The 21303-nt window shown below is 36.4% G+C and overlaps 2 protein-coding genes across 10 annotated transcripts in view; one reads left to right on the forward strand and one right to left on the reverse strand.

Annotated features, from left to right (window-relative positions):
• Positions 1 to 21303, reverse strand: part of ninaC (STKc_myosinIII_N_like and MYSc_Myo21 domain-containing protein ninaC) — a 186670-nt gene that overhangs the window by 26767 nt on the left and 138600 nt on the right. The gene's annotated exons all lie outside the window — the stretch shown is intronic.
• Positions 17169 to 21303, forward strand: part of LOC137654562 (uncharacterized) — a 31465-nt gene continuing 27330 nt past the window's right edge. Inside the window, exons 1-2 of one of the 3 annotated variants that reach the window (XM_068388300.1) lie at positions 17169 to 17322; positions 20966 to 21172. The gene's annotated coding sequence lies outside the window, so the exon portion shown is untranslated. The remainder of the gene's footprint in view (positions 17323 to 20965; positions 21173 to 21303) is intronic. The other 2 variants (XM_068388301.1, XM_068388299.1) reach the window with 2 other exon arrangements.

Raw genomic sequence — 21303 nt, forward strand, 5'->3', positions numbered from 1 at the left:
ATCAATATCTTTGCACGCTACTCTGTACTGAGGTGTTTCCAAGGTCGAGAAGCCCCACACACACACAAAAAAAAAAAAAAAAAAAAAAAAAAAAAAAAACATAGCGTGATGGTGTTTTTCAAGTTTCCCGTAGCTATATTAGATTTTTCCAAGACCATTCTACCATTCACGTGGATAAAAGCCCTATACGTTTAATTTTTTGTGCTTGTATTGAATCCCTTCAACAGGAAACATTTTACTATCTATTTTTTACGTGATATGCACATAAACAACAAACAAACATCCACATACACACACATATAAATATGAAGCATTTACGTTTATACATATTTATGAGTAGTACTCTCTATCATATAAGTGAAGATGAATAATGTTCACTTTTCATAAAATTTAACGCACTTCACCAGCATATTCCCTATATATATATATATTATAATATATATATATATATATATATATATATATATATATATATATATATATATATATATATATATATATATATATATATATATATATATATATATATATATATATATATATATATATATATATATATATAATGTATGTATGTATATATATAGTATATAAGTGTGTGTATATAAATAAATATCAGGTCCATCAAGACAGGGGAACATACAAATTAAGAACCGAGTACTTACGTGCAAGTACTCAACTTATATAGCCATTCTTAATCGTAAACAATCTAAACGTTATAAGGTAACGTAAATAAATTAGTTGTCACAAAAGCAAACAAACTTTATCGGCCCTATCACACAAGACTGCTATCAGAGAAATTCAACAAAAATGGAAAGGAAGCTTTTGTAGTGTCAGGAAAATTGGGAGATTGGTGATAAAAGTACAAATGTGTTTGTTCTAGGATCATCTTGGTAAGCCTCAGTAAAAGTATGGCAGGAATAAAACATATGACATTAATTGCATTTGGTCCAGGAATGGAACAAATTGAAACAACAAACAGATAATTTTGGGAGAGTTTCAATATATGGGTGGGTGTTGAGAACAAGAAAAGTTATTGATGTCACAGTACGAGTACGGACAGCTCCCAGTGTTGGGGTATATCAGGGGATTTGGTGGCTTACCAAGAAACAAGTGCTAATTTGCTGGTAAGGATAAGCAGTTGATAGAACAACTGACATTTGGTACAAATCATACTGAAGTAACATGGATACTATAACAAACTAAAGTAGAGGATATTCTAACATATAATGAAAATCGCAGGTAATAGATGAACATTAAACATAACGTAAAGGGTCCCTAGAAATTGCAAAAGAAGCAGGGGAAGAAAGAGAAGACGATGGACTGACAAGCTAGGAAAATTTTCCGGAATAGACTAACATAAAAACACCATAAACAGATGGGGGTGGAAGGCCATGTCTGAGGCCTTTGTCCTGCAGTGGACTAGTTAGGGCTGATGATGATGGTAACACTAAAGTAAAGAAATCTCTCCCTGTGCAAGACAATGGTTACATGCTAGCAAAGGTATTTGAAACCTGCTGGATTTATGTCTCTGTGTATCGCCAGCAAGTGTTCCATGAAATTCATAGGATGACACAAGCCCATGCAGTACGAGAGTATAAATCACAGGATAACTGGTCAAACTGCGAAGGTTATCGGCATAAATGAAGTGAAGTATGTCTTTCTAAAGGGATGGAATGCAATAGCTGTTGTGGTAAAGACTAATGTGGGAGAGCAAGGATATGTCCAAAAATAATCATGACCATAAATGTCAGTCAATTTAAAGGGAGATGTAGCAAAGGTCTTGGTAGTGTATACAAAAGAGATAGTGAAAGCTTAGAGTCATAACTGCAAGGTGTGCATGGTAGATGGAAACGAAGCATCCATAGACAAGAAGTTCTACCAGGCTAATTACAACATAATTATATGCAAGTGCATATAATCGTAAACCTAAAACTACTGGATTTCACTATTAGGGATAAGCTGAGACTGAAACTGTATGCGGGTAGAGAACAAAACCTATAACTCTTATGTTCCTTCATTACATATTCACAGGAAAACTAATTTTACTGGATGCATGAGATTGGGTGAAGTACAAGTCGGTTTGAGCCCTCACAATGGCAAGATGATAGAACAGCATGGCAGTGTAATCATCGCATGTCAGTACAAACAGTCATGGTGGTTGAAAGTGCCTTTCTTCATAGCATAGCCAGAAGGCTCCAAAATTCTTGAGCCGACTATCTACAAAGAGATGGAATTGGTACTGCTCAAGTCCAATGAAAATCTGATTATCAATAACATATATTGTGAGGCAACACCGAAGATGGAGACGACACTAAATAATCTGTAACAGAGGTTTGTAGCAGAGTTTGACACCATTAGAGGCTTTAATGGTACTTGTCACTTGACAGTAAACCCAGGTTTCGAGCATGTCGTTCGTAAAGAAGTTGAATTGAGGCACATGAGTATATCTCGACCCAAAAGACTTAAAGCAAGAACTTAAAAGGCCCATTCCCAAAACCCTTACTCAGTTTATGGATGTGCAGTTCTTTTGTAAGATAGATGCAAACAACAGTTACTACTCAGTACAGCTGGATGAGAAGAGCTCTAAATTGGCTACACTTAAATCTCCTCTCGGGAGACATAAATTTTGAGGCTATCATTTGGCTTAGCAGTGTCGCAAGATGTATTCCAGAGGAGAATGGATGTCTTGGGTGTACAGACATTGCATGTGGCATGGCAGTGACTAATGCAAGCGAAGAGATGCACAATTGTAATCTCTTGAGCCTAATGGAAGTGGCCAAGGAAGACAGACTGATCTTTAATTCAGACAAATGCTTGATTAAATAACTGGAAATTCCTTTCTTCCGATCAATCTCATCCTCAAGTGGTGTACAGCCAGACTCTGATACAGTGGTTGTCATTCAGCAGTTGTTTACCTAAACCATCACTAAACTACAGGAATTTCTCGGTAATGCAACACACAGGTTGCCATTCTCACTATGCCCATCTCATTAAAATTTGCATAGCGAGAACACCTTTGGCAGGACTCTACAAGAAAGTCTTCAATAAAGTGAAGTGGATCATAAATGACAACACTACTTTAGCATACTTCGATATGCAGAAAGAGAGCATTATCCAAGTGGACAGCTCATTAAAAGGGTTAGGAGCAGTCTCAATACAGAAAGGAAATCATAAATATTCATGAGCAAATAGTTCACTGCTGAAGAGTCTAGGTAAGAGAATTTTGAACCCAAACTGCTGGCAATGGTACATAGGTGATATCAGTTCCACAGATACGTATATGGTAAGCCATCCACTATTCACACTGGTTATAAGCCTATCGAGATGATAAAGTTCAAGAATCTTCAGTTGGTACTTCAGAACTATTATATAGGCATCAAGTACCAGCCTGGTAAGACAATTCTACTGACTGATAGACTCTTATGTTTGCTGGGTTCTGTGTTAACAGGACAGATTGAGCTTGATACCCAAGTAAACCTGATCCAGTTTAGGCTATGACAAGGTGTATAAGCTTCAGGAGGTGACCACCAAAGACCACGAACACAGTCCTCTAAGTGACGCATTTATAGTCAGGTGGCCTGACAGCCAGAAAAGATGGAGTCATCCTCAAGGGAAGCGATCGGGTGATTATCTCTTAGTCAATAAACCCTGCAATACTGGCAAGTCAACACACAAATTATCAATACTTGCCAGTATGACTAATGTTGCCTTCATGCCTACATCATGCTATAATGTAACAAGATATCACAAGACATTAAAGATTACGTGACTCATTGCGCCCTCTGTCAGCAATTTGCCAAAAGTCAAATGAAAGAGGCTCTGGTGGCCAAGGAAGTCACCCTATGGCCTTTGCACACCTTGGAGACAGACTTCACTAAGCTTGAGGGAAGGGAGTGCCTCCTGGTGGTGGACCAGTTCATATATCCCCTTTTTTATTTAATGTAATCAGCACATTCTTAAAAAACATGTTAGGTATATTTTGATTCATCAAAGTGTTGCATAGTGATAACAATGAGCAGCACATGTTACACAAATTCTTTATGTTCACTGGTTAGTGGATGTGCCAGAACATTACCTCCTCTCTCCAAATGGTTGTCTGAGAGGATGCTTGGTATCATGAAAAACATTGTGAATAACCATCAGGAAGACAGAGGCAGGCACTGGGATAGTAGTGCTACTTTTACACACTATTTCAATACTGAGAATATACAATCTCTGATGCAGTTATTGATAGGCTAAAAAGCTGAATCGGACATGCCAGTAACCCTGAAGAGACGGCATTGTGACATTAATCACTCACTAATGAATTTTCAAGTGTCAAAGCTCAACTATAATCACCGAGCAGGTCCCGAAATGTCAAGGCTGTTACATGTAGGTCAGCAAATCCATGTGTAAGACCCATCTAACTGCTTGTGGATGCCAGCCAAGATTGTTGAGAAAATTTAAGAGCGGTATTCGTCCATAGAGGAGAGTCAGAATAGGAGTCCCCTTCTTCACAATCAGTGTCACATCAAGGAGTGGCCGTCTGGAAGGCCACCTGATGAAGGTATCATTCGAGGACCTGTGTAACTCTAAACATAGTGATGTTGAACCAAGATTCAAGCCGACATTTTGTACCAATTTGCTGACCTGTGAGAATGCTATGCTTGCATGAGTCATTTTGTTACTATGGACGAATGTTAACTGAGTAGTATCATGAAATACTGTAATCGCAAGATTTCTTGTTCTGTGCCATTTTCTTAAACCTATAACAAATCAGCAGTGCAATTTTGTTTATCGCCCATATGTACTGATTTTGTGCCTACGTCTTATTAAATATTTTGCAGCGACCGATGTGACAATTATTCCTCATTCAGAGAACTTTTTGTTTAGTTATATGTTACATAAAATATAACCTCAAGTTCATGAATAGACTATGTATGCAAGCTTAATACCATAAGATTTTTTGAAGCAGACAAATTTCTACCTTTAAGTATTTTGTAGAAATAAAAAATGGCAATGTTTTTTAAGAGATGAGTATTCCGGAATATGAACACAGACTGCTTCCATTGTGGGGTATATGCGGAGATTCGGTGGCCCGCCATTGTTGGAATTGGTCCTTGTTGACCTGGAGTGGAATATAAGTTGAACTAACCGTTTGCATTGGTGCTTTTATCTGAAGCCTGAAACTTAATCAGTTGATGCAGGAGATTTGAATCCAAAAGAGACAAAAAAAAAATTTTTATTATCAGATACAGAGTATCTTAAGTAAATGAGAATGGAGAGTCTGGTAGAAATGTGTTTGGGTTCTAAGAAGAATAATAATAAGTATAATTGGGAGAAAAAATATGAGGGGAAGATAGTTTATCAAATTATTTATTAGCACAGATTAAATGATTGAGTGGGTTGATGAATGTAATTGTTAGAAGAGGAGTAGCTGGCCATTATTTGTTTAAAGCAAATACCAGTTAGAATTTATAGAGGAGTGTGTGGTAAATGTGACTGTCAATGTAATGAGGGTTGATCTTCTTACAATATGAAAATATTCTAAGGAAAATTACCGTTTCTTGGCAAAAAAAAAAAAAAAAAAAAAGTATAAATAAAAGATGGAGGCATCATCCCGTCACCTGAGACACCTTCGTACAGTACATTCAAGTCATACGGTCTATAAAGGGAAGCTCTCTAGTAGTGATTAGAAAATGAAGCACTATTATTGATATAAACTGATCTAATTACTTCTGATTCAGAATCATAGACTCACAAGACTTGTCTCAAAGATCCATTTTGAAATCGGAGGTGAGAATTAAAGCAAGGTAAATTTAAAGAAGTGACATCTAAGTAGGAACAGGAAGGAGGAAAGGATAAAAACTAAAGGAAAAAATAGGGATAAATATGGGTCCTTATTGATACGGCAAAGGACATTTAGTGCCAAATGCAGTGTGCTCTGTAAGGCACGGTATAAGTGGCACTCCCTGCAGTAAGAAAACTCTAGAAATAAGTTATGAGAATCACCTTCTCGGGGTTTGGGGGTTCTTGAACTTGGTTTATCACCGAGGACATGACCATCTTGAACCACTGTGGAAACCGATCTCTGACCAACAGTGTTATTTGTATGAGAAACACTAACGCGTTTTTTATTAACTGGTTTCTCACAGATTTTACGATTTTTATCTGGTGCAGTTTGGGTTATAATATCATCGAGGTCAAACGATTCAGTTTTCCGTTTAACTAATTTCTTTATACCATGATAAGTGTAAACGGTGTTCTTATTAACCGGTTTTATGTCGTCTATGTTTATCTCTTTCACTGAATCCAAGTCCGACACCATCGCTGTCGTCAGGTACTCCTGGTGAATAACAAACAAATCCTGAGCTCCTCAGAGAGGAACAAAATTTAAGTTTTGTAATTGAAACGTTGTCTTATCTTGATGACACTGAAATGCGCTCTTAGCAAAACAATGAGTCAGTAATCCACAAACAAGCGCGAACTGATATCAATGTCGAGGGCTTATTAGGTGAAATCTGCGAAGAGCAAAAACTTGGACTGATGCGAAAACAGTCTTCCCCTCTCCACAATACATCGATGAAGCCTCTCAAAGTTATTTTTGCACGGCTGACCTTAGTGGACTTACATAATGTGCTTCCTCGCAATACTTTCTTAGTGTGACTGGCAGGGTCAAGGTGTTACTGATTACGTAATACTGTGCTATAACCTGAGACCTGAGTGCAAAACTTTGCAATAAATATGCAGAATAAACGAAAAAAGGACCTGCATAATAGCAAAGTTTTTGTATAAGTTTCAGTAGTCCGATGTAGACAGCCAATACTATACTTCCTAGAATAACTTGTAAAAATAGTGTTCGTATGAAAGAAGAAGAAATATTGATGAATGTAAAAATTTTTTTCCAAAGTTCTAGATCTCAATAATGGAGGTTTCATAAAACTGCGAACCTTGAAGTAATCTCATTACTTTTATTGAAAAGAAAAGGACTGATAATAGTGCGTAGAGAGAGAGAGAGAGAGAGAGAGAGAGAGAGAGAGAGAGAGAGAGAGAGAGAGAGAGAGAGAGAGAGAGAGAGAGAGAGAGAGTTGGTAGTGAAAAGTAATTATTCTGCTAAAGATCCTACACCAGATGTGACATATGTTATAAAAAATAAAAATAAGTTGCATGTAATTACAGGCTTCCACTAGTTGGGTGTCAGGCACACTTACGTATAATGTCAATATTGCATTACATATTTTTAATAAATATGGAAAAGCAGTGATCTGCTGAGTGGCCGGTACCAAGATAAATTTCCACGATTTAGCAAAGGGAATAATTCTGACTTCAGTTATTATTATTATTATTATTATTATTATTATTATTATTATTATTATTATTATTATCACCTGCTAAGTCACAGTCCTAGTTGGAAAAGCAGAACGCTACACGCCCAGGGGCTCCAACGGGGAAAATAGCCTAGTGAGGAAAGGAAACAAGGAAAAATAAAATATTTTAAGACGAGTAACAACATACATTAAAATAAATATCTTCTATATAAACTATAAAAACTAACAAAACAAGAGGGAGAGAAATAAGAGTATAGTGTGCCCCAGTGTATCCTTAAGCAAGAGAACTCTAACCCAAGACAGTGGAAGACCATGGTACAGAGGCTATGGCACTACCCAAGACTAGAGAACAATGGCTTGATTTTGGAGTGTCTTTCTCCTAGAAGAGCTGTTTACCATAGCTAAAAGTCTCTTCTACCCTTACCAAGAGGAAAGTGACCACTGATAATTATGGTTCAGTAACCCCTTGGGTGAAGAGAATTGTCTGTTAATCTTAGTGTTGTCAGGTGTATGTGGACAGAGGAGAATATGTAAAGAGTAGGCCAGTATTTACGACACAGCTACAATCGTTTCGACTAAGGAGTAAAATCCTTCGATCAGAATTTCTTAGAAGAAAAACACATATCATATGAGTGTCCTTTATATGATACCTAAGGAAATTCTCTCTGTTGATAATTCATATCCAGTTTTGATAGGAATTCTCATGTGAACTGCCAATGTGTTTAACAAAATGGTGTGCTATAGTCAGGGGATCACCAATCTCACGATTTACCTTTAAAAAAAGGGGTTTTATATAAATTGATGAATTATTTCTTATTTCAACTTCTATTCAGAACAAAGTGGGTGAAAGTTTGAATACACAGAATATGTCAATGTTTCCTTTAGGAAACATCTAAGGCATTAATATCACAAGTAAATGCATTATGATACAGTTATTGATATATTTTGCGCATATATTTCTTATAACATGAATAAACACGGAGGATGATACTAATGATGATGAACAAGTGTTTCAAGGAGACCAAACTTCGATGACAAATTAATGGGGCCAATGAAAGAACAACTAAAAAGGGACAGAAAGATTTTAAAAAACAAAAAGATGAGGATGATGATAGATTTGTTCTGCAACTAGTCAAAAAAAAATCCTGATTGCAGCACAAGAAAGGTCAGAGGGAAATGTCCCGATAAACCGGAAAAAAGATTGAAAAATTTCTTCAAATATGGTTGTGTAAAGTAATTTAGTATTATCATCTAACCGTGGACAGCTATGAAACTGATGAATGAATAATTTGATGTTTTCTAACATCAAAGGTCATTGTCGCCGATATCGTTTATTATAAATAAAAGTTAAAAGAATATCCTATTACAACCATATAGGCAAATATGTCATTATAAAAGTTAAATAGCTTTCAGAGGACCTGCTTCTGAAATATATCTAAAATGCCCATTATAAAGTAATTAGTAATATTCATGTCAGCTATTATCTCCGAATTATATTAAAATTTTGGTTCCTTATTACAAACGCTGATAATTTGATGATAATGAATAAAGGGAGTTAATCTCAATTCCATAGGGTCGATATTTTGAGACCCGAATTTTTAATGATGGAGGGAGGGGGATCTATTTTTCTGGTGGCTGATTATCTTTGTCATACAGGTAATAGACTTGTCACCTCTTAGCAATCACGACCTCAACCAGGAAAACACCATAAAAGGCAATCAAAGTAAAATTACTGGATCGATATCATAATCCTCATGAAAATGGATAAGAAACCTTTCAACTTCATTAAATTTTAGAGCAAAGGAAGCTATATGAGTGTTTACACAGTTGCCAGATTTTAAACTGGAAGATTTACAATGGTGAACTAAACATCAGAGGGGGAATCGTGGTAAAGACCGTAGACAGCAAAATTTCCGTGATAAGCTCCTCTCATTCACTTCATGATGATGATCTTCTCTCTAAATAGCCAATCATAAATACGAAAAACAACAACAATAGGCACGGGATATAAAGAAGAATTTCATGAAACAGATTACAGTTTACTTTCGGCTACATCTTACTCTATTCTGTAACAGACTTTTTATTAACGACGAATGTCAGGAGATTTCAATAAAAAGATATCCAACATACTTAACACTTGATTTTACAGGTTCATCCTCATCGTGACCCTCTTATCTTTTATTACTATATGCTACTTTAATAAGCAGTTCTACGCAGAAGAAAGGATTTAAATTGTTCGCATAAGTGATCCGGAAAACGCCTTTCTGATAGACCAAATAAGGGACGGCAGAAAAGCCTCTAAAAGTTAACCAGGATGATGGTGATATTGCAGTTTTAGGAGAGATATCAAACACAATCACTAGGATCTTTGTTTCTTTGGACTTTTGGTTAACCTTTTTTGGTACGAAAAGTTTGATTGGACAATTTACCAAGCTAAAATGAAAAGTAACATAACGTAAATTTCTTAAAAAGTTCCAATAAAACTTATTTCATCTTTTATCAAGAACAGAAGTTTAAACAAAGTTCGAAGAGCAACGAAAAGCCGAGGATAAAATATTTTAGCGAAAATGAAAAACATGGAAAAAGTCGGAAAAAAAAACTTTTCACAAGGGATTAGCCTTTGTCCTCATAAGGTTTCCCTCATTATGTTTAAGTGCACATCTTACCCCATGTAATATTTGAAAAGCAAAAGATAGACACTCGCATATGGCTTCGATACAACCAATGACATGGAAAACTTATAAATAATGATCATATATGCGCTGAGCGGATTCTTTGCAAGACCGGTTGAGTTTTAAATTTCCATCGTACATCACATGTATTGGTATTTCGAAGTATTTCAACTGACTTTTACAGTATTTACTGATCATGTTTTATTTTAGATTTTTCTTTTAGAGTTGCTGTGGCCTTAACGTCTCTGCATGGTGATTACCAGACGGGGATTCCAATCCCGCTCAAACTCGTTAGTTCATTTAGTTTCTGCAACATTACCTTCCTTGTGAACTAAGGATTGGGGGTTTGGGGGGAGCCTAGGGGTCTGCCTGCTGAGTCATCAGCAGCCATTACCTAGCCCTCCCTGGTCCTAGCTTAGGTGAGAGGGGGCTTGAGCGCTGATAATATGATATATGGTCACTCTAGGACATTTTCCTGCTTGCTAGGAAAATGGCATTCTCCCTTGCTCTGCCATTCATGAGTGGCCTTTAAAACATTTGAACGTGAAGAATGTTGTGGCATATACAAGTCAGGTTTGTGGAGGGAAGTAAGTGTGGCAGACGCAGCTACAGTCAATTAAGGTAGAGCACAAATAAATACCTTCTTGAAAAATAACTTATGTCGAGAGCAATAATTAATCTGAACAACCAAGTGATTAGCTATTAATATGAAGATCATAATGGCGTCGATGACCATAGTTGTTGGAACGACAATTTACACATATTAGATATGAAAACATCATGTCATTATAAGTGACTAGGGTGTCAAGATAACGTGAACCCCTTTAGTAAAGGGTCAAAATCAGGTTAGCTAACAATTATTTTTGTAAACTAGACTAATTAACAACGAAAACAAGTATAGCGAGTATGTGAATGGGATATCTGGTGTACATCAGGGTAGTGTTCTTGGCATATTACTTTTCATACTATATACACATAACATGTGGTTTGGCCTAGAAAACAAGCTCGTTGCATATGCAGATGATGCTACTCTCTTTGCATCAATTCCATCTCCCGAATGTAGATCTTGAGTTGCTGAAATAATTGCATGGTGCATATTATGGGGCATGAAGTTGAATCCTAACAAAACTCAAAGTATGATTCTAAGTAGGTCGAAGACAGTGGCTCCAGATATCAGCATTGATGATGTTTTGTTAACTCTGTATGGCTTTTAAAATTTTAGATGTGATTCTCAACCGCAAATTTACTTTTGAGAAACACATTTGCTTTGTCTCTTCTTCAATTGCATGAAAATTAGCTTATTGAGAAAGTCTTTAAGATTTTCGGTGATATCTATTCTGAAGAAGTGTTTTGATTTATTTTTCATTCTACCTTGTTTTGAGTAATGTTCTCCTGTCTGGTCTTCAGCTGCTGATTCTTATCTTAATTTGTTGGACAGGAACTTACGGTCTATTGAATTTCTTATTCTTGATCTAGATATTAATCTCTCGCACTGCCGTTCAATTAGTTTGTTATGCGTGTTGTACAAGATTTTTCGGTATTATTTTACTGTATTACAGGGCAATGTAACATAGGAAAAAACTACCTTTTCTCATAGCAAAAATTACGCTCTCTTCGAAAATGACACTCGTTCCCGTTGCAAATGAATAGTTTCAGATATATATATATATATATATATATATATATATATATATATATATATATATATATATATATATATATATATCCTACGATAATGGGGGACCCCCAGTGGGAACTCGGGGTTTTGGGTGGGGAAAACATACTGGGGAAACGATATAAAAACGTAAAACAAGCCTTCTCTTCTCTATACATTAGTAAAACTTTACCGTAATGTGTGTGTGTGTGTGTGTGTGTGTGTGTGTGTGTGTGTGTGTGTGTGGTTATCATAAAATGAATGTGGTTATCGTAAAATTAATGTTCTATTATTACCCAACAGGTTGCATGATTGATAAAGTCCTGCTTTTAACAGACGAAAGGTTAACGACAAAGGAGTCCATGATATAGGATGCCACAGGTTACAAACCCGGATATTATTTTTATACCTATGTTTAGATACTTAACTTGCAATAATTACATGTACAAACATCAAAATATATAAAAAAAAAATACATACCAGAGAGGTTTACAATCAAATATAATTGAAGAGATCTTCTAAGATCAGATCATATCAGATCCAAGTTGAAGATTTGCCTTTGCAACGGCGCCTCTGTGTCTTTTAGTTTTGTGTGTTCCTTATTTTCACTAGTTTTTCTCTTTTCATCCACATTTGTTGTAGTACACTTTTCTTATTTTCAATATTTTCTTCACAAAAATGGAATTTTCCAACTGTTTGTGCACTATCTTCTTCGTATTCAGTGCCTCAAGATATTTTACTTTTAAGGTTTTCAAGTGAGGAACACATGTCAGTCTGCAATGAAATATGAGATCTGTTGACCTTTGATATACATATCCGGGTCGGGATGTACTCCCCGAATACGACAGAAACTGACAACAACAGTTTTGCTTATCGAAAGCTTAAACCCATTCATATCAGCCCAATGAGTAATTTTGTCAATTAAGGGTTGCAGTTTTTTTCTCAACCATTGCCATTCTAGCTCCAGCTAATGATATGGAGAGATCATCTACAAACAGTATTGAGAGAATATCTTGGAAAATGCTAATGATATGGAGAGATCATCTACAAACAGTGTTAATAGAATGTCTTGGAGAATGACAGAAGATATCCCATTTATGGCTAATGCAAATGGAGTTACACATAGCACACTACCCTAGGGAATTCCTTCTTCTTGACATTTCCTCTCTCACTGAGTTTCACCCACTCTAACTAAAAAAATCTACGTTGAACAAATGATTGAACGAAGAATGGTAGCTCTCCTCTCAATCTCTGATTATAAATGTCTTCAAATATACCATATCCCCTTGCAGGATCATATGTCTTTTTAAAGTAAAATAGACTTGCATGGTGCTGTTTGGAAGCAAAGGTTCACAAATAGAGGACTTGAGTCGTAACAACACACCAATCGTTAGTGCATTTCATAAATCCAAACTGGATAAGTTACAAAATGCCTTTCTTCTCCATATACCACATCAGTCTTGCATTGACGATCTTCTCCATGATTTTATATAAACAAGCTATTGATGTAATTGGTCGATAGTTTGCTGCTAAATGCGTATCCTTAACAAGCTTTAAAAAGTGTTTGTACCCAAACACTTGGATGACTATGATCATGCCATATTCGGTTAATAATGCTTAAAATAAAAAAAACTTAGTATTAACAGGTACATGTTTAATTATTGCATATGGAATTCAATAGGGTTCAAGGGCTGTATCATTAGAAGCAGCAAGTGCGGAATCAAATTCCCTTTCAGTAAAAGAATCATTATAAAATTCCTCCTTTTCTTTTTCAAAATTTAGCATTTTCCATTCTTCAATGCTTCTATATTGGTGACTAGGAGCTCCTTCACACTAGCATGATACATTGGAGAAACGATTGGCAAAGGCATTCCTAATCTCAGTTGCTCCAGTCACATACTGAACACTTGCCTATTACACTGGTGGTGGGTTGGGGGTAAATTTGCTTGCTATCTTTTTTACTTTCCTCCATAAAGAAGAAGGTGGTGTCTACTGTTAACTGAGGAAACAAAAGATATACAAGACTGGCGCCTAGCTCCCTTCATTTTACGGCAGAACCATGCTCTACTTTTCTTGTAGACAATTAAATTATCCTCTGTACGGTGTCTATGCAATCGAGTTAAAGACTTTCATGAGGCTCTGTGCAGGGCAGTTAGTTCTGAAGATCATCACGGAACTTGCCATCGTTTGAATAACCCTGTGGTTTTGGGAATTGAATTGCCTCTTGCCGTATGAAGAGTTCTTTTCAGTAAGTCTATTGCATCATCGAGACTTTCAAATTGTTCTGCACTCCTTTCAATTTTACTCAGCTCCTGAAATCTATTCCAATCTGCCTTGTTAAGGTTCCATTGTGGCGATCTCTGTGAGGATGGGTTATTGATGGTGTTTATAATAATTGGAGCATGATCACTAACATGCCAATTATCTATCGTTCTCTAACCATAATCTTGACCTACCAATTGCTTTCTTGCCTTGAAGGTATTGTACCAACCGTGTGTCACACAATTGTACATAATTCCTTTTGTATATAATATGCTTGTATCTTCGCTCTTCCCTCGCACTCAAACGAACATGAAAATTCATGTCTGCTGTTTTGCTCTGAACATTGTCTGTCTCTCGAACATGTTATGGCCTGTTGCCTTGAGGTTTTGTATATAAAGAAGAGTGTTCCTTAATATATAACTCAGTCTATTACATCCTGCCTTTGAGTCCACACCCTTACTCGGTACCGTCACATTGGTGACCCCGGAGTGACTCGCTCCTCCCGCCTCCCCCACCCTCCACCTCTCACCGTTACTATGACGCTGTCAACGCATACCTTCTGCAGCAGTACTCGCCGTCGCCAGCCGCCCGTATAGCAACGCCTTTTCAGCTCTCTCAACAACCGTTGGGAGACCAAAGGGCTTCGCTCACCCTCGGGAAAATGACCAGTATCACTCGCCTGCAACCTGCCGCAGACAGCTCTCATCGTGAGGTGAACCTGCTCCGTGCCCTTATGGACAGCCACTTCATGACCTTCAAAACCTCCATCAACGCTTCCTCTCGTGACGAAGAGGACACCTATTCAACTTCAACCGAAGCTGACTTGAATGCTGTAGGACATACACGCCTATGAATGCCGTAGGACATACACGCCTATGAACGCCGTAGGCCTATGAATGCCGTAGTACACGCCTATGAATACCGTAGGACACACACGCCTATGAATGCCGTAGGACACACTCGCCTATGAATGCTGTAGGACACGCCTATGAATGCCATAGGACACACACGCCTATGAATGCCGTAGGACACACTCGCCTACCCCGTGACGAGCCGGAGCGGCAACAGCCACCCATCATCCACCACTCGCTCGCACCCAAACCAACGACTTCTACAGCCACTCACTGTCGCTAATCGGCGCAGTTTTTACTACTACCTCTCCAGATTCAGGGCACCTATTTAACATGTTCAGTATGTCATTTTTAGAGGGGGAGCCATGTACCAACCGTGTGTCACACAATTGTACATAATTCCTTTTGTATATAATATGCTTGTATCTTCGCTCTTCCCTCGCACTCAAACGAACATGAAAATTCATGTCTGCTGTTTTGCTCTGAACATTGTCTGTCTCTCGAACATGTTATGGCCTGTTGCCTTGAGGTTTTGTATATAAAGAAGAGTGTTCCTTAATATATAACTCAGTCGTTTCCAATCTGCCTTTGAGTTCACAACTCCTCTCTCGGCATCGTCACAGTATCACCGTCAAGTTACAAAGTTCGTACCTGGATATTATACAAACCTTTAGCAAGCCTGATGAAATAAAGGTTTTTTTAGCATCACCTATGAGAGAGAACATTGCTAATAATTTTGATGGAATCTTCACATTATCTGTGAATATGGCTTCAAAAGCTGAAGTGTTTCTAAGCAAATGAAGACCAGCAGGAAGATAGCAGCACTAGCCAATGCTGACTCTTCATCAGTGAAGAAATATTACTTGCACAATTCAGCAATTCCTTTTCTTGATTATATCATCATAGAATTAGAAGAAAGATCGCCCCCCCCCCTCCCAAACTGCATCAAACCTCCTTGGTTTGTACCGTTAGTCCAGTGCAATGATAACATATATATGGGTTTAATGCCTGCTACTGAACTTTATAAGGATGATCTCCTTTCACCAAAACTACCCCACAGGAGCTGAAAAGATGGAAGTTGAAGTGTAAATTGCTACCATCTATATTCCCTAATATTTGCACCCTACTTGAAATAGCATGTATTGGAAGTCGAATAGCGTGGATTGGACATTATTATTACCCATAAACTTTTTCCTGGCTGCATCAAAGGTTACGCGTTTGTTATTTGCTGTTCCAGTGATGATTTGTTCTAGTCTACATTGTGAACACTCGTGAATTCGGCGACTGAGCTCCTTCACAATGAAAACAAAACAACCATCCCCACTTAAATCACAGTGGCAGGCAAACCGGACAGAATGCCGGTCCACCCCTGGAATGCGAGGCCCAAAATTTCAGCACGAGTGCCAGTGTGCCAGTATGAGAATACTGGCACTCCTATAGTCTTCGATTGACTTGGGGTATTTGTTTTCTTCGTCCTTGAATTATTCAAAGTCTATCATTACAAAAACGTTTTACTGATTATTCAAATTAAGAGACAAGAACATTACTTTGCGGACTTTCAATGCGTTAAAGGCTAGTCTTCGTTGCAAAATTACAACTGAATATATGAAAGATAACTAATGATATCTATCTGTGTACTTTTCAAAATGTTCATTTTGCTTTTCAATAACTCATTTATTATCACCATTTGATCGATTTATATTCTTAGTTATGTAAAACATTTCGTACGGCTTTAAAACTATCCTTGTAAATGAAAGGCATTAATGACATTTTTCATGAATGAATGAACTAGAAATGATTTTCTTTATTTTCTACTCACTTTTATTACTGTGGAATGTATTTCATTAATTTTAAAAGAAACAATTTGTTGCTATCGCAGACTTTCAGCTATGTTTATTTTTTACAATAAGAAAATTATCAGTAGCATAAACTGGATAAGGAATATAACAACAGTGAAATGGTGTCATACTCTCTCTCTCAACTAAATTTTCAAGCATACTTTTGTTGTTGTTTATAAAAAAAAATCCCACAGCCGGATATCATACACCGCCTCTCCTTTAAAGAGTTTCTTCATTTTCTTTTTATCATCATTCTGTCTCACTCACATCACACATTTCCGCCAGCAGCACCATCTCTCTCTCTCTCTCTCTCTCTCTCTCTCTCTCTCTCTCTCTCTCTCTCTCTCTCTCTCTCTCTCTCTCTCTCTCTCTCTCTCTCTCAATTAGTGTAGTCTAAAAATAGGAGAAACTCCATTAGTATAGTAGTAGTCATTCAGCCGCAAATATAGAACTTGAGAGAGAGAGTGAGAGAGGGATTACCCACTTCCTGACTTGAAGAGAGAGAGAGAGAGAGAGAGAGAGAGAGAGAGAGAGAGAGAGAGAGAGAGAGAGAGAGAGAGAGAGAGTGAGAGAGAGAGAGAGAGAGATATTAGATGACGTCCATTTCCTAACTTGTTCGTAATTCAGTGTTCAGTGACATTCTTCAACAGATAAGGGTGCAAGGTGGTCCGCTGGGAAAGAAACTTAATTCATTTTTGGGATACGCAAAGTTACGCTTTCATCCTGCCAACGAAGAAGGTAATGCAATGGCTGCGTATGTTTTTAACAGTAAATCTCAAGAATAGCTTAACCTAATTTGATTAACCCTTTTGGAATTCCTGGTTTATGTAACATTTTGAGCGGTGTCCCCATTTAGTGTTAAGTTGTGTTATCGTGTTACTCATTCTCATTCTGATCTGATGATTCATCTGTTTTATTCATCTTTAGGTCTAGTGGTGAACACATCTGCCAAGTTTTATAAAATCCTGCCATTTGGTCTTGAGATGTTCTGCAATTCGCAAATAAAAACCTGCCTTTTTTTTTTTGTAATAAATGGTTCTGAGCCTTATTACTATTATCATTTCTATTATTATTGGTGTTATTGTTTATTGTAGCTATTGTGATAATTACCTTCGCCAACTTCGTTGCGAAGGTTATATTTTGATAGGCATATATTTGTATGTCTGTCTGTGCGTTTGTGATTCGCATAACTCAAAACTCTTTGACCAAATCTCATGAAATTTGGCGAGATGATTGACCATGATTCAAGGACAATTTGTTTAGATTTTGGGAGGGATTACCTCAAAGGTTAAGGTCAAGGTAACGAAAAGGTAAAAAACGTCTTTTTACTATTTCGTGGCCAATTTTCATCAGATTTGCATGAATCTAATGCCAAGATGTGTATAATTCAATTGCCTATTTTGTTACTGTTATTGTTGAGTATTTTCATGGCTGTTAAAGCAAGCTATATCACTAAACACTCTCTCAAACACAAACACTTCATGATTCAAGAAGAACAAATGAATAAAGGATGAATACAGATGCAATTTTTTTCATAAATGTGTGTTGAAAAAAGGGTGTTGCTTTGACTGGATCCTAATCTTTATGTTTAATAAGATAAGTTATCTTCTGCTGTCGGAGACTGTATATGATTTTGTTAAAGTCATTAAGATGGTTTCATCCATGTAAGAAACAATAAGATTATTAAAAGGAGTTTTACCAGCTTAATGGGTCAAGCTCAACTAAATTCCGGAGTGAAATTTGAATTATAAAATATATTAAAAAATATAATTTCCAATGAGCACAACTTTTTAAGGCCTCCATGGCACTTCCTGAATCAGTATAGATAACAAATTGTTTTAATTATATTAATTGTTAACAAAATCGAGGATAGTTCAGATATGGAAGTTTTGAATATACCTAAAAGTGGTACCAGTTTAGGATATAATAAGAAAAACATATTTAGATAAATAATAAAAATTTCAACTGTAAATACACTATGTAAAATAAAAAAGATATTTATGTAAATATACTATAATGTATATGTTATAAAATGTAAGATTGTAAATGTGTATTTCATAACAAAAGATAAAAAAAAAAATTCAAATAAGAAAGATAAACAGTTGGTGATTTCGGTAAGAAGAAATTCTTATCAGTCGGGTTCTCAACCGGATATGAGTTCTCTCACCCAATACACGTTTTCACTCTCTCTTCTCCCACGAATTTCAAACTAATGTCAGGTTAATTATTATAATCAAAAGGTGATGAAATATTATTCATACTAATGGTACAACATACATAAAATTAATTATATAGTAAATATGAATTAAAAAAATGAATTATGAGGTAGAATCTGTGACAATAGATAGAAATTTAAATCTCATCTATAAAACTTATGTTTGAAAAATATTAATAACAAAAATTCTCAGATTTCGATAAAAAGGCCAATAAAACTTTTCTCATCAAAACATAAAGTGATCTCTCTTTTGGAAACTTTACAATCACTGGGGTTCGAGTCCCGCTCAAGCTTGATAATTCCTTTAACCTCTTCATCATTGTGGACTAAAGATGGGGGAGTTTGGAGTAGCCTATAAGTCTATCTACTGAGTCATCAGGAGCCATTGCCAGGCCCTCCTTGGTCTTAGCTTGGGTGGAGAGGGGTCTCGGGCGCTGATTATATATATATACTGTATATGGTCAGTCTCTATGGTAGTGTCCTGCTTGATAGGGCAATATCGCTGTCCCTTGCCTCTGCCATCCATGTTTGGCCTTTAAAAGATTAAACGGATTCATGAGGTGTGCGAATCAAATACTTGTGTCAATTTTGTGTGACCTATACGCAATCTTGCTAAAATCATTTCAATTCTCCTTTCTTTTCGTAATGAAGATTCCAAATAGAGAAACATTTGGCTTTATTATTTTTTAACTTATCATCAAATTTGCCATTTTTAAGCTATATCATGTATAAGTGGGTTACATAATCTTTCAAAAGTAGCTTAAAAGCTTGATTTGGCAAATCAATTGAGGATTTGGATGCACCATCCACCTTTTCATTACACAAAACCCCAACATGGACAGGAATCCTACTTATTTCTATAAATCTCCATCGAAATAGAACATGTCAACGAGGTCTTTAATTTTATAAACCAATTTATTCTTATGAGTGAAACCAATTAAGGTTCTATGACACTTCTTGGATCAGTATAAATCACAAACTTATGTTTCTCCTTATCTTCAGTTATTTTTATTTTCTCCATTGCTAATATAGCGACTGATAGTTTAGATGTAAATACTGATGCTTCACTGGGTAATCAGAGGTTACTCATTTTGTCTGGGGACAGTCCAACGCAGTCAGCACCCATTGAAGAATTAGAACCATCAGTATCAATAGCATAATAAATTACTTTCCTTTGAACATGTTCCAAGGGATGTTGTTTAAGGTGACTGGGAGCATAGCTATTTTTCTTTAAAAAATTATAAAGATAAGTGCGCATTTTTGTTTTCCTTAAGGTCCAAGGTGGAGGAGAAAGATATAGTTGAATAATGTTCATTCTGGTGTTCGTAGATTGTAATAGCCTAGCCTATTTGCTCTTATTGGAAATGGTGGTTCACAATTGTTCATAAATGTATCAGCATGGTTGAAGAGCTTCTTGTTTAGAGAATTGGGGGATAGGATCTTTAATGCAAATGGTTGCAAAATCTCGATGTAGGGACAAGGATGGTTCCCCACTTTCACATAGCACTCAGATTGATTTGGAGTTTTCTGGCATCATGACCTCGAAGGTTTTTGACGCTGATATTGTTCGTTATAAAGAATAAAAGGGCATTCCATTTAAAACCATAAAATGCAAAGATGTTCTTATAAAATTTAAAAAGCTTTCAGAAGACCTGCTTCTGAAATAAACATAAAAATACCACTAACAGTGTATAACACATCTTACCCGAGAATCTTGGCAAGAATGAACTTGCCATCCTCACTTCGAGCTTCAAACAGATGTCTATTTCTTAAGGTGCTAAAAAGTGGAGCATTCATTCAACAAGATCTAAAGACTCCACTACAAAGTCTTAGGCTTCCAGTCTGTAATTAATCTAAAGACTTTAAAGTAGCTTCAAATTCTGATCCATATATTGGGCTACCATAATCTAGTCTCGATAACATTAATGCTTTATAGATTATCAATAAAGTTGACAACTTTTTCATTAGGTTTAGAGCATTATTACATTTGGATTTGATGTAGGATACATGAGGTTTCTAATTGAGGTGTGTATTGAATATTAGTCCCAAATATTTTACCTAATTTTCGAATTAGATTTGAGTGTCACCTTATGTGAGGTTTATTTCTTGTTTTTCTTCAATCTAACATTCTTATAAAACATCACTGCTTGATTTGTTTTCCTGCAGAAAGTTTGAAACCAACAGATGCAGTCCAAACTTATATTTTTCGAATGGAGTTGTTTAAAATACGCGGTAGGTGATGAAGACTGTTTGACGAGTATTACATTGCAAAGCGTCTACGTAAAGCGGCTTTGCACTCTTCGGGGCATTTGAGCAACTATGTCATCAAGTGCCATTTGAAGCAATACCCCTGGGGACACCACAGTCTAGGTTGTGAGTTTCGGAATAAACATTCTTTATACGAATTTGGAATGTTCTTCCACTAATTAAATTTCTAATAAAACAAAGGAGGTACCCTTGAAAACCAGGATCATGTAAGGATTTTAGTATTGAATGCCTCGAGG

The sequence above is a fragment of the Palaemon carinicauda genome, chromosome 15 (assembly GCF_036898095.1).
Source record: "Palaemon carinicauda isolate YSFRI2023 chromosome 15, ASM3689809v2, whole genome shotgun sequence".
Taxonomy (NCBI): domain Eukaryota; kingdom Metazoa; phylum Arthropoda; class Malacostraca; order Decapoda; family Palaemonidae; genus Palaemon; species Palaemon carinicauda.